The sequence below is a fragment of the Lepus europaeus genome, chromosome 3 (genome assembly GCF_033115175.1).
Source record: "Lepus europaeus isolate LE1 chromosome 3, mLepTim1.pri, whole genome shotgun sequence".
Lineage (NCBI taxonomy): Eukaryota > Metazoa > Chordata > Mammalia > Lagomorpha > Leporidae > Lepus > Lepus europaeus.
In genome coordinates this window covers 107,534,280-107,547,695 of record NC_084829.1, presented here as the reverse complement: position 1 = coordinate 107,547,695, position 13,416 = coordinate 107,534,280, and the positions used below count along the sequence as shown (strand labels likewise).

At 45.2% G+C, this 13,416-nt stretch overlaps 1 protein-coding gene across 1 annotated transcript in view; it reads right to left on the bottom strand.

Moving 5' to 3' along the window:
- The window catches only part of FIG4 (FIG4 phosphoinositide 5-phosphatase), a 132,419-nt gene that overhangs the window by 111,831 nt on the left and 7,172 nt on the right, over positions 1-13,416 (bottom strand). The gene's annotated exons all lie outside the window — the stretch shown is intronic.

Sequence of the window (13,416 nt, the reverse complement as noted above, 5' to 3'; positions counted from 1 at the left end):
GGGAGGCAACAGGGGATGGCTCAAGTAGTTGGACCATGGCTATTTGCAGAGTGAGCCAGCAGATGAAAAATCTCTCCCTCTCTTTCCCTCTTCCTCAAGCCCTCTCCCTCACCTTCTGAATCTCTCTGCCTTTCAAATAAAAAAATTTACTTAAAAATTACTATTGTGGGAAAATAATTGTATTTAAATGAAAATGGTTTTTAAAAAAAATCTAGATGTCATAAATTATTTTAAAATACCATTTAAGGGGCCGGCGCTGTACGTAGTAGGCTAAGCCTCTTGCTTCAGCACCTGTATCCCATATGGGTACTGGGTTCGAGTTCCGGCTGCTCCACTTCCACCCCAGCTCCCTGCTGGTGGCCTGGGAAAGCAGAAGATGGCCCAAGTTCTTGGGCCCAGGCACCCACATGGGAGACCCAGAAGAAACTTCTGGCTCCCGGCTTCAGCCTAGCTCAGCCCTAGCTGTTGTGGCCATCTGAGAAGTGAACCAGTGTATGGACAATCTCTCTCTCTGTCTCTCCCTCACTGTCAATGTAGTTTCAAATAACTAAATAGCTGGTACCGTGGCTAATCCTCCGCCTTGCGGCACCAGCACACCAGGTTCTAGTCCCGGTTGGGGCGCCGGATTCTATCCCGGTTGCCCCTCTTCCAGTCCAGCTCTCTGCTATGGCCCGGGAAGGCAGTGGAGGATGGCCCAAGTGCTTGGGCCCTGCACCCGCATGGGAGACCAGGAGAAGTACCTGGCTCCTGGCTTCGGATCAGAGAGATGCACCGGCCGCAGCGGCCATTGGAGGGTGAACCAACGGCAAAAAGGAAGATCTTTCTCTCTGTCTCTCTCTCTCACTATCCACTCTGCCTGTCAAAAAAATAAAAATAAAAAAATAACTAAATAAATCTTTTTTTCCAAAAGATTTTACTATCAGAATATGAGCACTTGGTTACAGTGTTTTAACTCTAAAGTTGTAGAAATACAGGTGGAGTTTTTATCATGATTGTTGGATATGTATCTGACCCACTCAGAGGTTAGGAAGAGCCACACTGAACACAGGAAGATGAGGGCCTGCCAGTGTCAGGAGGAAGGCTAACCAAAACTTTGCACCTTGTCTGCTAGGAGAGGCAGAGCCTGGGGAACACTTCCAGCTGCAATGAGGCGGCAATGAAGTGATGGCAGTAAAAAGTAGCAAACCAAGTTTGGGCATTCAGGGACAGGACTCAAGGGCCTGGGGGCGGGGGGCAGCAAGCAGGCAGGGACACGGAGAGGGAGCAGGTCAAAAGGTCTCAGTTGGGCCCAGCTCACTCCTGTCCCTGCGACCCTACCCAGCACTGGGAGGAGAGGGGCAGCCAAGCTAACAGAACAAACCCACGAAGGATTCATGCCAGTTAGCAGAAAAGGGAGCCAGCTTCTTGAGGACACAAGGGAAAACAGTTCCCAGGAGAGGAGACAGCAAGTGGGAGCCTGATGGGAAGAGCTGGTGTTTGAGGGAGGAGCGAGAGGAAGGAACAGAGGCTCACAAGGCGCCCCAAGTGTGGGGTCGGCCCGGTCCCAGGAAAAGGGCACCAGCAAGTGCGGGTTCCTTCTCTCTGCAGCTCGGCTCTCCCCTCCCCCAGTGGCGGGCCTGGGACCACCTGCCTGCCTCTGTGTCTCCCGGCACAGGCAACGTGTGGCTCCACAGGCTTTGGCGACTGCTTTGGCTACTGCTTTGTAGAAGAACCACCGTCTACCGCAAGGTCAGCGTTTAGTGGGGGAATTTTCCACAACAGCCACACTAAGCAGGCTCTTTTAAGTCAACTGCTCAGAAAGGAGGCACATCATGGCTTTAAAAGGGCATAAAATCCCTGTACGGAACTCCTAGGACTTTAACAGAGGCTAGGAAATCTAAAGCTTAACTGTAATAGGATTATGAGTTGGCAGTATGTAAAACAAAATAGACTGAAAGACAAACATAAATCCTGACATGCTACTGAGCAAACGCGCTACTGGCCTTTGTGGCACACATAAGGCGGCAGCTACACCTCCCATAGGCAGCACCCCTCAGACCCCCCAGAGATGCCACAAATCACAGGAAGCAAAAGCGAAGATCAACGGGATTTATGACCAGATCCGAGTTCGGAGAAAGAAACGGGAGGCAGTATAAACCATCCACTCTCTCTACTAAGTCAGTCTAAGAACTCTAAAAACGTTTTGTGCAGAGAATAGCGACCTCACGCGAAGCCAGTGTGGGACAGCCTGGACAGCGGAATGACTGTCTGCACTGCCCTCTGGTGGGCAGTCGAACATCTACTTTCACACCCATTGTTTTAAAGTGGTAACTTTTCCACTTGGTGTGTCTCCACCCCACCCCCACCCCACCACCTGTTCAATACATCAAAATCCTAACTATGTGTATTCTTAGACTCTGTTACCTTTACTAGTGTGCTTCATGTAATAAGAACTTGCTACATGCAACAGTATTTTACATTTAATAGTTATGTGGGGGAGGGGGGGTTAAATATGGCCTTGAAATATTTTTCATTAAATTCTCCACTGCTGACGTCATACATGAGAGTGTTGATTGTTAAATTAACAACAGGAGTCACTGTGTACTAACTCCCCATGCAGGGCCTCTGTCCTCAATGAGAGCTAACTGTAAAACTTGTTCCCAAACAGTTTGGGAACAGTTTGTGCATGTGTGTGCAAATTGTTGAAATCTTTACTTAGTATAAAGTTGGTCTTCTGTGTACAAAGTTAAATGAAAATGAATCTTAATGGAGAATGGGACTGGGAAGGGGAAAGGGAGGAGGAGGAGGGATGGGATCATGGGTGGGAGGGTGGGTATGCTGGGAAGAATAACTATATTCCTAAAGTTGTATTTATGAAATTTGTATACCTTAAAAAATAATTAATTTTTAAAATTCTCCACTGCTGATTTTCTCCAATTGTTTATTTTGAAAAAAACTCTCAAACCTCCAGGAAGATAAAACAGTACCATGAACACCTATGTATCCTTTGCCTGGATTCACCAATGACTACTGTTCTACTGCACCGTTTCCTCCTTCCTTCTCTCCGTCCTGACAGAAGCTTTCCTCTTCTGAACCATTTGAAATGAGCTGCAGGCATCCTAACACATCACTACTAGACCCTCAATTTGTATTTCCTAAATGCATAGCAGAACTCCACTGGTACTGCAGCACCACGTTTTCAAATTTCCCCAGCTGTCTTTTTTTTTTTTTTTTTTTTTTTGGTGGTGGTGGTGGGAGTGATTTCTCTCTTTTTTTTAAGCTTTTATTTAGTAAATATAAATTTCCAAGGTACAGTTTATGGATTACAATGGCTTCTTTCCCCCCATAACTTCCCTCCCATCTCCCGCTCCCTCTCCCATTCCATTCACATCAAGATTCATTTTGAATTATCTTTATATACAGAAGATCAATTTAGTATATATTAAGTAAAGATTTCAACAGTTTGCACCCACACAGAAACACAAAGTATAAAATACTGTTTGAGTACTAGTTATAGCATTAATTCACATTGAACAACACATTAAGGACAGAGATCCTACATGAGGAGTAAGTACACAGTGACTCCTGTTGTTGACTTAACAATTTGACACCTTGCTTATGGCGTCAGTAATCTCCCTAGGCTCTAGTCATGAGTTGCCAAGGCTATGGAAGCCTTTTGAGTTCGCTGACTTCGATCTTATTTAGACAAGGTCATAGTCAAAGTGGAAGTTCTCTCCTCCCTTCAGAGAAAGGTACCTCCTTCTTTGATGGCCGTTTTTTCTACTGGGATCTCACTCCCAAAGATCTTTCATTTAGGTTTTTGTTTTTTTTTTTCCAGACTGTCTTGGCTTTCCATGCCTAAAATACTCTCATGGGCTCTTCAGCCAGATCCGAATGCCTTAAGGGCTGATTCTGAGGCCAGAGTGCTGTTTAGGACATCTGCCATTCTATGAGTCTGCTGTATATCCCACTTCCCATGTTGGATCATTCTCTCCCTTTTTTATTCTATCAGTTAGTATTAGCAGACACTAGTCTTGTTTGTGTGATCTCTTTGACTCTTAGACCTATCAGTATGATCAATTGTGACCTGAAACTGATCACTTGGACTAGTGAGATGGCATTGATACATGCAACCTTGATGGGATTGTATTGGAATCCCCTGGCACATTTCTAACTCCATCATTTGGGGCGAGTCTGATTGAGCATGTCCCAAATTGTACATCTCCTCCCTCTCTTATTCCCACTCTTATATTTAACAGGGATCACTTTTCAGTTAAATTTCAACACCTAAGAATAATTGTGTGTTAATTACAGAGTTCAACCAATAGTATTAACTAGAACAAAACAAAAAAATACTAAAAGGGATAAAGTATTAAATTGTACATCAACAGTCAGGACAAGGGCTGATCAAGTCACTGTTTCTCATAGTGTCCATTTCACTTTAACAGGTTTCCTTTTTGGTGCTTGGTTAGTTGTCACCGATCAGGGAGAACATATGATATTTGTCCCTTTGGGACTGGCTTAATTCACTCAGCATGATGTGTTCCAGATTCCTCCATTTTGTTGCAAATGACCGGATTTCATTGTTTTTTTACTGCTGTATAGTATTCTATAGAGTACATGTCTCATAATTTCTTTATCCAGTCTTCTGTTGATGGGCATTTGGGTTGATTCCAGGTCTTAGCTATTGTGAATTGATCCCCAGCTGTCTTTTATAATGTCCTTTATAGCTGGCTTTTTAAAAAAAAGAAAAAATCTAATCAAAGATCATGCATTGCATTTGGTACCGTATCTTTTTTTTTTTTTTTTTTTGACAGGCAGAGTTAGACAGTGAGAGAGAGAGACAGAAAAGTCTTCCTTTTCTGTTGGTTCACCCCCAAATGGCCGCTACAGCTGGTGCACTGCACCGATCCAAAGCCAGGAGCCAGGTGCCTCATGCGGGTGTAGGGCCCAAGGACCTGGGCCATCCTCCACTGTCTTCCTGGGCCACAGCAGAAAGCTGGACTGGAAGAGGAACAACCAGGACAGAATCTGGCACCCCGACTGGGACTAGACCCGGAGTGCTGGTGCTGCAGGTAGAGGATTAGCCAAGTGAGCCGTGGCGCCGACCGGTACCATATCTTTTTAAATATCCTTTTTTTTTTTTTTTTTAAGTCAGAGTTACGGGGCGGTGGTGGAGGGGGACAGAAAGAAACAGAGAAAGAGAGAAAGATCTTCCATCTGCTGTTTTACTCCCCAGATGGCCGCAACAGCCAGCACAGGTCTAGGCTGAAGCCAGGAGCCAGGAGCTTCAGCCAGTTCTCCCATGTAGATGGCAGGGGCCCAAACACTTGGGCCATCTTTCACTGCTTTTCCCAGGCCATTAGCAGGGAGGCAGATTGGAAGTGGAGCAGCTGGGACACAAACCAGCACCCATATGGGATGCTGGCACCAAGCCACAATGCCAGCCCCTACCTTTTAATCTAGAATAATCCCCTGCCTTTGTATTTGTGGACCCCACCATTGTAAAAAGCCCACACTGTTTTTCACACCAATCCTTGTTTTCAGTTGATGTCGTCCATTTGACTATTGACCAGTGAATGCCTCTGTATCGGGCACTGAGCCAGCCACCTGGGTGAAATGATAACTGAATATGAATTTTGAAGATATAATTTACTGATGGATTTGATTGGGAAAGGGAATAATCCAATTACGTGTGTTTGAGCAACTAGCTAAATGGTGTCGCATTTAGGAAAAACAAAACAAAACAAACAAACAAAAAAAAACAGGCTTGATGAGAAACTAAGAAACTAAGAGTTGTCTTCACAAAATGCCCAAAGAGGTGAAGCAGGAACTGGCGACCTGGGTGTCATAAACACACTCACTGCATTTACAGCCTGAGGACTGGGGTGAACCTACCAGGGGACGTACAGACAGAAATGAAAGCCCAAAAGCCTAGCTTGAGGAGCTCCATTCCTGAGAGGCTAGGGACAGAGAAGGAAGAAGCTGAGAAGACTAAGAGGAGCGAACAGGGAAAAGGAAACCCTCTCGCCTCCGTCCTCTGCCCTCCCCCAGAGCCCAGGACGCCCTCATCGAAGCCAAGGCAGAAGACGCCATGGGAGCAGTCACACTCAGGTCAAATGCCGCTGAGAAGGGCCCAGGACACCGGACGACAGGAGCTGGCGAGTGGCCTTTCTGTGGGCAGTCTCAGTGACAGGAGCAAAGAAAATCCACCATGGAGCCGGTGGAAGAGTGGATCAATACAGAAGAGCAAACACGCACGCCCCTCCCCGCCCATCCAGAGCACAGTCGAGGATGTTATGCTTGGTTTTCGGCACAAGCCCCACAGCAGTGCAGCAGTGAAGGAGACAGCAAGCATACATGAATCATTGAAACTGAAAAAACATGCCCAAGCAAACTGAATCCGAAGCTGGCAGCGAAGAAGCCAAGCAGAAATCCAGTTTACGACACGGGACCCTCCAAAAGGCATGGTGGTTTCTGGCACTCGATACCTGTAGGGTATCAGAAGAAGATAAAAAGAATATATCAGGGGCCGGTGCTGTGGCATAGTAGGTTAAGCCTTTGCCTTCAGCAACGGCATCCCATATGGGCACCGGTTTCTGTCCAGCTGCTCCGCTTCTGATCCAGCCCCCTGCTATGGCCTGGGAAAGCAGTACAGGATGTCCCAAGTCCTTGGGCCCCTGCACCCATGTGGGAGACCCGGAAGAAGCTCCTGGCTCCTGGCTTCAGATCGGTCCAGCTCCAGCCATTACAGCCATTTGGGGAGTCAATCAGCGGATGGAAGACTTCTCTCTATCTCTACCTCTGTCTGTAAACTCTACCTCTCAAATAAAAAAGAATGTAGCTCAAAACGAAGATAACAAACTTCTAAAGACGGAGAAAAGCGGCTCCCTAGGAAATATGAAGAGAACGACGTCAGAAATTCCCAGCGGCGACACTGGAAGGTGGGCGACAGGGACGTGATGCCTTCACAGTTCCAAGGAGAAATTCGTTTCAGTTTATTTATCTCAACATTACATCTATCAATCAAACCTTAGGGTGGCAGAAGGACATTTTTAGATACGCATGTGCTCGAAAAATTATTACCTTCCATGAACACTTCCCAGGGAAAAAACTGAAGGAGATGTACTACCAAAATGAGGGCATAAATCCAGAAAGAGGGAATTATGGGATCCTAGAGAGAGGCAAATCATCGCAAGGACGAGGGCAGAGGGACCATCCCAAGATGGCGGCCATTGCTCCAGGACGAGACCCTCCCCAACAACACCTAAGGTGTGCGAATGTGTCAAAAGCTTTTTATTATTATCATTTCAATTATTTAAGAGGTAGAGACACAGACAGATGGAGAGAGAGCGCCTGGCCACTGGTCCGCTCCCTGAATGCCCATGACAGCAATCAGAAGCACAGCCAGTAGGCCACCCCAGGTATGTTGAGAGGAGGAAATCCGGAGCTCAATTTATTATACACTCGTAGTGAAGACTATGATTGTAGGGAGGGAAAAAAGGCACCTCAAATGCTGGCAGGGTTTGAAGTAGTGATGGGATCATAGTTCACACTCTGCAGGCAAGAGAGATAAATGAGATCCCCAAGAGCAGCAGGAGGGAAAGGAAGCAGTCACTTGAGGATGTGAGGCTTCCATAACTCAGGCGCACCGTGGTTCACTAGGCTAATCCTCCGCCTGTGGCACCGGCACACCGGGTTCTTGTCCCGGTTGGGGTGCTGGGTACAAGTCCCGGTTGCTCCTCTTCCAATCCAGCTCTCTGCTGTGACCCGGGAAGGCAGTGGAGGACGGCCCAGATGCTTGGGTCCCTGCACCCATGTGGGAAACCGGGAGGAGGTACACGGCTCCTGGCTTCGGATCCGCACAGCTTCGGCCGTGGCGGCCATTAGGGGAGTGAACCAACAGAGGGAGGACCTTTCTCTCTGTCTCTCTCTCACGTCTAACTCTGCCTGGCAAAAAAAAAAAAAAAATCAGACGCACACCAGACTGAATGAATACACACAGGCAATTAGGTGTGTGCACAGCAACACTGCTGGTGGAAATGTGTGTTGGTAGATAAGAGGGTACTTCACAGAGTTCATGCAAAAATGAACCCAAAGATAGTTTGCTGTGGAACCAAAAACACCATGAAATCCATAGTGTGTTCATCATCATGACTTTCTATGAATTTTTTGAAGACCCCCTCATATGCATGGATTTCAAAAACTTTTTACACACAAAATAAAATAATTTCATTTTCCACAAACTCTTTGAAGTATCCTCCAGGGTTTGGGAATTAGGAGTTTGGAAGGAGTTGGGGTGAAGAATTAGGATACAAAAAAAAGCTATATTAAAAGACAGAGAAGATGCTCTGAGCTGGCTCCCTTCCGAAAGTTAAGCATCAATATTCTAGAAAAAGCTCAACACCTCAGCATGTAGCTTTAATAGTGGTGACTGGGTATAAAGATAAATGCGTTTCTAAAGTATGTATATGAGATCCAAATGGAATACAATAGCTAATCCATTTAACAGGAAATTCAGTATCTACTACATTATTATCTCCTTTTATAATGACAGGCTAATTAATCATTCACTTTTCATCCGAGGGAGGAAAATCAACCTTCTTGAAATGGAGGAAATTTTAGGTTGTACGACAGCTTTGATTAATGTTAAACTTCACTTGAACTTTCAGATTAAATGTCTGCTTTTTAAAGAACATCAGGAAGTCACTTCTCACACTCTAACACCACCGCAGGCCTGCGCCTCACTCACCCGGCAAGCAAGTCCAACAGGCAGCATGCAGCCGGGAAGGGAGGAGTCTCGTAGTCTAAGGGGATGTCTCCAAGCCCGCCTGTTAGGGCTTCAAATACCCTGCAGGAACACGTGTCAAACTGTCACCCCAGCCACGCCTCCTAATCGAGCTTCAACCATCACTCTTCTCTCTCTCCAACTCCATACCATTTGGTTCCCTGCTCTAATCCCTTACCCCACTGTACCCTAAACTGTTCTCCTGTTCCTGAGTCCACAAATCAAGGTTAATTAACTAAAAATCATTATTTCTGATGTGGTTCTCATGACATCAGGGTAGGGGGAGATGGAGGAGGAAGTCTCCTTAAACCCTTCTGATGCAAGGTAAGGAATTAATTAATTAATTAATTAATACAATTTAACAATTTTGAACTATAAGTGTAAAGGTTATCCTCACAAAACACACACACAAACACAAGCAGCCCTTGTTCTATTCAGTTACCAGTTGCATTTATTTTTACTTATTTTTGTTTATTTATTGATTGATCAAAGGAGGAGAAAGCAAGCTAGAGATCTGCCAATCACTGGTTCACTCCCCAGATGCCTGCAACAGCCAGGGCTGGGCCAAGTTAAAGCCAGAAACTCCATCCAGATCTCTCATCACTCACTGCCTCCCAGCGTGCACATTAGCAGGAAGCTGGACTGGAAGCAGAGTGGAAACTCAAACCCAGGCATTCTGATATGACATGCTGGCATCTCGAGCAGCATCCCAACTGCTGGACCACAACACCCCCAGAGACCAACTGGGGTAAAGTCAACTGCCATGTGCTCATTTCTTTGGTATGAAATGGTCACTTACTGTGACAGTAATACCCCTAGAGCATCACATTTTAAGGGCAGATATCCATAAGTTAGAAACCATCTAAGGCAAACTGCAATTTCACCCATGATAACTTCAAGTTGCTACAACTCCTCGGGGCAACTTCTGGTTGCTTTGGGCTGGATCAGTCCTAAGCTGCAGGGGACACAAAGACTAGAGCAGGGTCACAGGAGCCAAAGGACCACAGGAAGGTGCTGGGTGCCACACAGAACAGCTGTGTCTATGAGGGGCTGCCCCTTCACAGCGGAAACACTCCTCCCGCATGCCTCCTACAAACCTAACTCCCTGGCCTCTCCAAAGAGTCCACAAATCCACCTCGAAACACAGGTGATAATGACAACCTGTAATTCATCTCGGGAGCAAGTTCACCCAATTTTCCTTCTAAATGAAGGTTCAGGACAAGAGATAGTCCATTGGACCCTTGATACATCTCCTCATCCCTTAGTAATCTATTAATACTCATACATGCCCACCAACCACAGCAAATGCCATTTCTTTTTTTAAAAAAAAATTATTTTATTTATTTGAAAGACAGAGTTACAGAGAGGTAGAGACAGAGAGAGAGGTCTTCCATCTGCTGGTTCACTTCCCAGATGGCTGCAACGGCTAGAGATGTGCTGATCCAAAGCCAGGAGCTTCCTCCGGATCTCCCACAAGGGTGCAGGAGCCCAAGGACCTGGGCCATCCTCCACTGCTTTCCCAGGCCATAGCAGAGAACTGGATGGGAAGAAGAGCAGCCTGGATTAGAACCGGCATCCATGTGGGATGCTGGCACTTCAGGCTAGGGCATGAACCTGCTGCGCCACAGCGCTGACACCAGCAAATGCCATTTCTTCCACATTCCTGCCGACAACTTTGGCCAAGCTTTGCCATTCTGACAGGTGAAAATTACGATCTATTTTCATTTGTTGCTTTGCTTGCAAACTCAGTATCTTTATATTCTTACTTGGTTTTTGGTGAATTACGTTTTCATTTCCTTTCCTTTCTTTTGGGTGTTTTATTTTTCTTATCAATTTTTTTGACAGGTAGAGTTATAGACAGAGAGACAGAGAGAATATCTTCCTTCCATTGGTTCACTCCCCAAGTGACCGCTGCGCCGATCCAAAGCCAGGAGCCAGGTGCTTCTTCCTGGTTTCCCGTGTGGGTGCAGGGCCCAAGCACTTGGGCCATCCTCCACTGCCTTCCCAGGCCACAGCAGAGAGCTTGACTGGAAGAGGAGCAACCAGGACTAGAACCCAGTGCCCATATGGGATGCCGGCGCCTCAGGTGGAAGATTAATCAAGTAAACCACGGTGCTGGCCCCTTTTCATATCAATTTATAAAATATTTTTGCATGTAAGGATATAATGCTTTATTTGCTCTTGATGCAATTATTATTTTATCTGTGTTGTTAGCCTTTTTTAGTAAGAATTATTTATCTATTTGAAAATCAGAGTTACACAGAGAGAGGGAGGGAGAGAGAGAGAAAGGGGGGGCCGTATCTTCCATCTGCTGGTTCACTCCCCAAATGGCCACAATGGCTGGAGCTGGGCTGATCCAAACAGGAGCTTCTTCCAGATCTCCCACATGAGTATAGGAGCCCAAGCCCTGGGGCCATCTTCCGCTGCTTTCCCGTGCATTAGCAGGGTGCTGGATCGGAAGTGGAAAACTGGGTCTTGAACTGACCTATATAGGATGCTGGAGGCATCACTGGCAGCAGCTTTACTCACTATGCCACAATGCTGGCCCCCTGTTGTTGGCCTTTTGACTATTATTTCATTGACATTTATGGTTTTAAATGCTTCCCATTAGAATAAATTGTGTAAACTATCTAAATTTCTACCTTATGAAACTAGAAAAAAAATGAACTGATTGCTATGGTACAAATGTTTATATGCCCCAAAATTCATTCATTGAAACCTAATCCCCTGGGGCAGGCTTTGGCCTAACAGTTAAGATGACAGTTGCAACACCTGCAACCCATATTTCAGTGTCTGGGTTCAATGCCAGACGCTGGCCCCTGACTCCAGCTTCCTGCTAATTCATACCCTGGGAAGCAGCGGATGATACCCCATGTAGTTGGGTCCCTGACAACCATGTAGAAAACCTGGATTGGGAGCCCAGCCCCCAGATTTAGCTTGGCCCAGTCTTGGCCATTGCAAGCATCTGCAGAGTGAACCAGTGCAATGGGAACTCTGTGTGTTTGTGTCTTTCTCTGTTTAAAAACAAATCCCCAATGCAATAGTATTACGAGGTGGTGCTAGGGCCAGCATTGTGGCAGAGCGGGTAACCTACCACTTGCAACACCAGCATCCCATATCGGAGTGATAGTTCAAGTCCCTGCTGCTCCGCTTCTAATCCAGCTCCCTGCTAATGCACCCAGGAAGGCAACAGAAGATGGCCCAAGCACTTGGGCCCTTGCCACCCATGTGGGAGGCACAGATGGAATTCCTGGCTCCTAGCTTCAATCTGGCCCAGCACTGACTGTTGTGATCATTTAGGAGAGATGGGAGATCTTGACTTCAATATCTGTCTGTCTGTCTCCCTGCTCCCGCCCCTTCCTTTCTTCCTCTCCCCTCCCTCTGGCTGTGATTCTGCCTTTCAAATAAATAAATAAAATTTTGGGGTTTTTTGGAGGTGATTAGGGTATGAGGGCAGAGCCCTCCCAAATGGAATTCCCACCCTTATAAAAGAGGCCAGAGGGTGTTTGCCTGCCCCTTTCACACTCTTATGGGAGGGCATACGGGGCCCTCACCAGACACTGAAGTCGCCAGTGCCTTGAACTTGGATTTCCCAGCCTTTAGAACCATGAGAAATAACTTTTCGTTGTTTATAAGCCACCTCGTTTGTATATTTTGTTATAGCAGTCCAAAAAAAGACACTGATTAACTCAAAATCCATTAAGAAGAAGAAACTAACATCTTAGAAGCAGAAATTGATTAGACAGCAAACATTAGAGAAAAGTAATCCAAGTCAAAAGCTAGTTCTTTCTAATGGTGAATAAAATTCATAAATCGCTAACAAGATGGATCCAGGAAAAATGCGAATGCAAAATACCAATGTCAGGAATAAAACAGAAAATTTTACCACAAATCCTACAGACATCAAAAGGATATAAGGATGTATTAGGAACAACTTGATGTCAATAAATTCAACAAACAAGACGAAATGGGCAAATTTCTCAAAAAAACAATGTATCAAAACTGATTCAGGACCCACTGAAAATCTGTATAGCCCTGTATCCCTTAGAGAAACTGATTCATTATCAAAATTCACCCCAAAAAGCTACTTCAGCCCCAAATATTTCATTAAGAATTCTAGCAAAAGAAAAAAAGAAAAAGAAACAATATCTAGTCTCTTTTGGAAAATAGAAGAAACACTTCAACTCATTTTATGAGGCTAAACTTATTCTGACGTGAAAAATCAAACAAAGATGTTAAAGCAAATGATAGACCAATATCCTGAACACATTCATAAAGTCAAAAATCCTTAACAAAATATTGGCACATAGAATCTCATAATACATGAAAACAGTAATATGGCATGAACTAAAACTTAAGGCTTGTTTAACATTTGAAAATGAATTAATGTAACTGATCATAGTAAGCAAATAAAGGAGATGCCATATGTGGATACAGAAAAAAAAATGAGCAAAATTTAACATCTATTCAGAATTTAAAAAAAAAAAAAAAAAACTCTCAGTGGAGTAAGAGGAAAGAGGAACCTTTCCCAACTTGATAAAAAGCATCTATGAAAACCAATAATTAACATTACTCTAAGTAGTGAAAGACTAAATAGTTCCCCTAACATCAAGACCAAGACAGTGCTGTCAGCTCTGGGGGTGGGTATT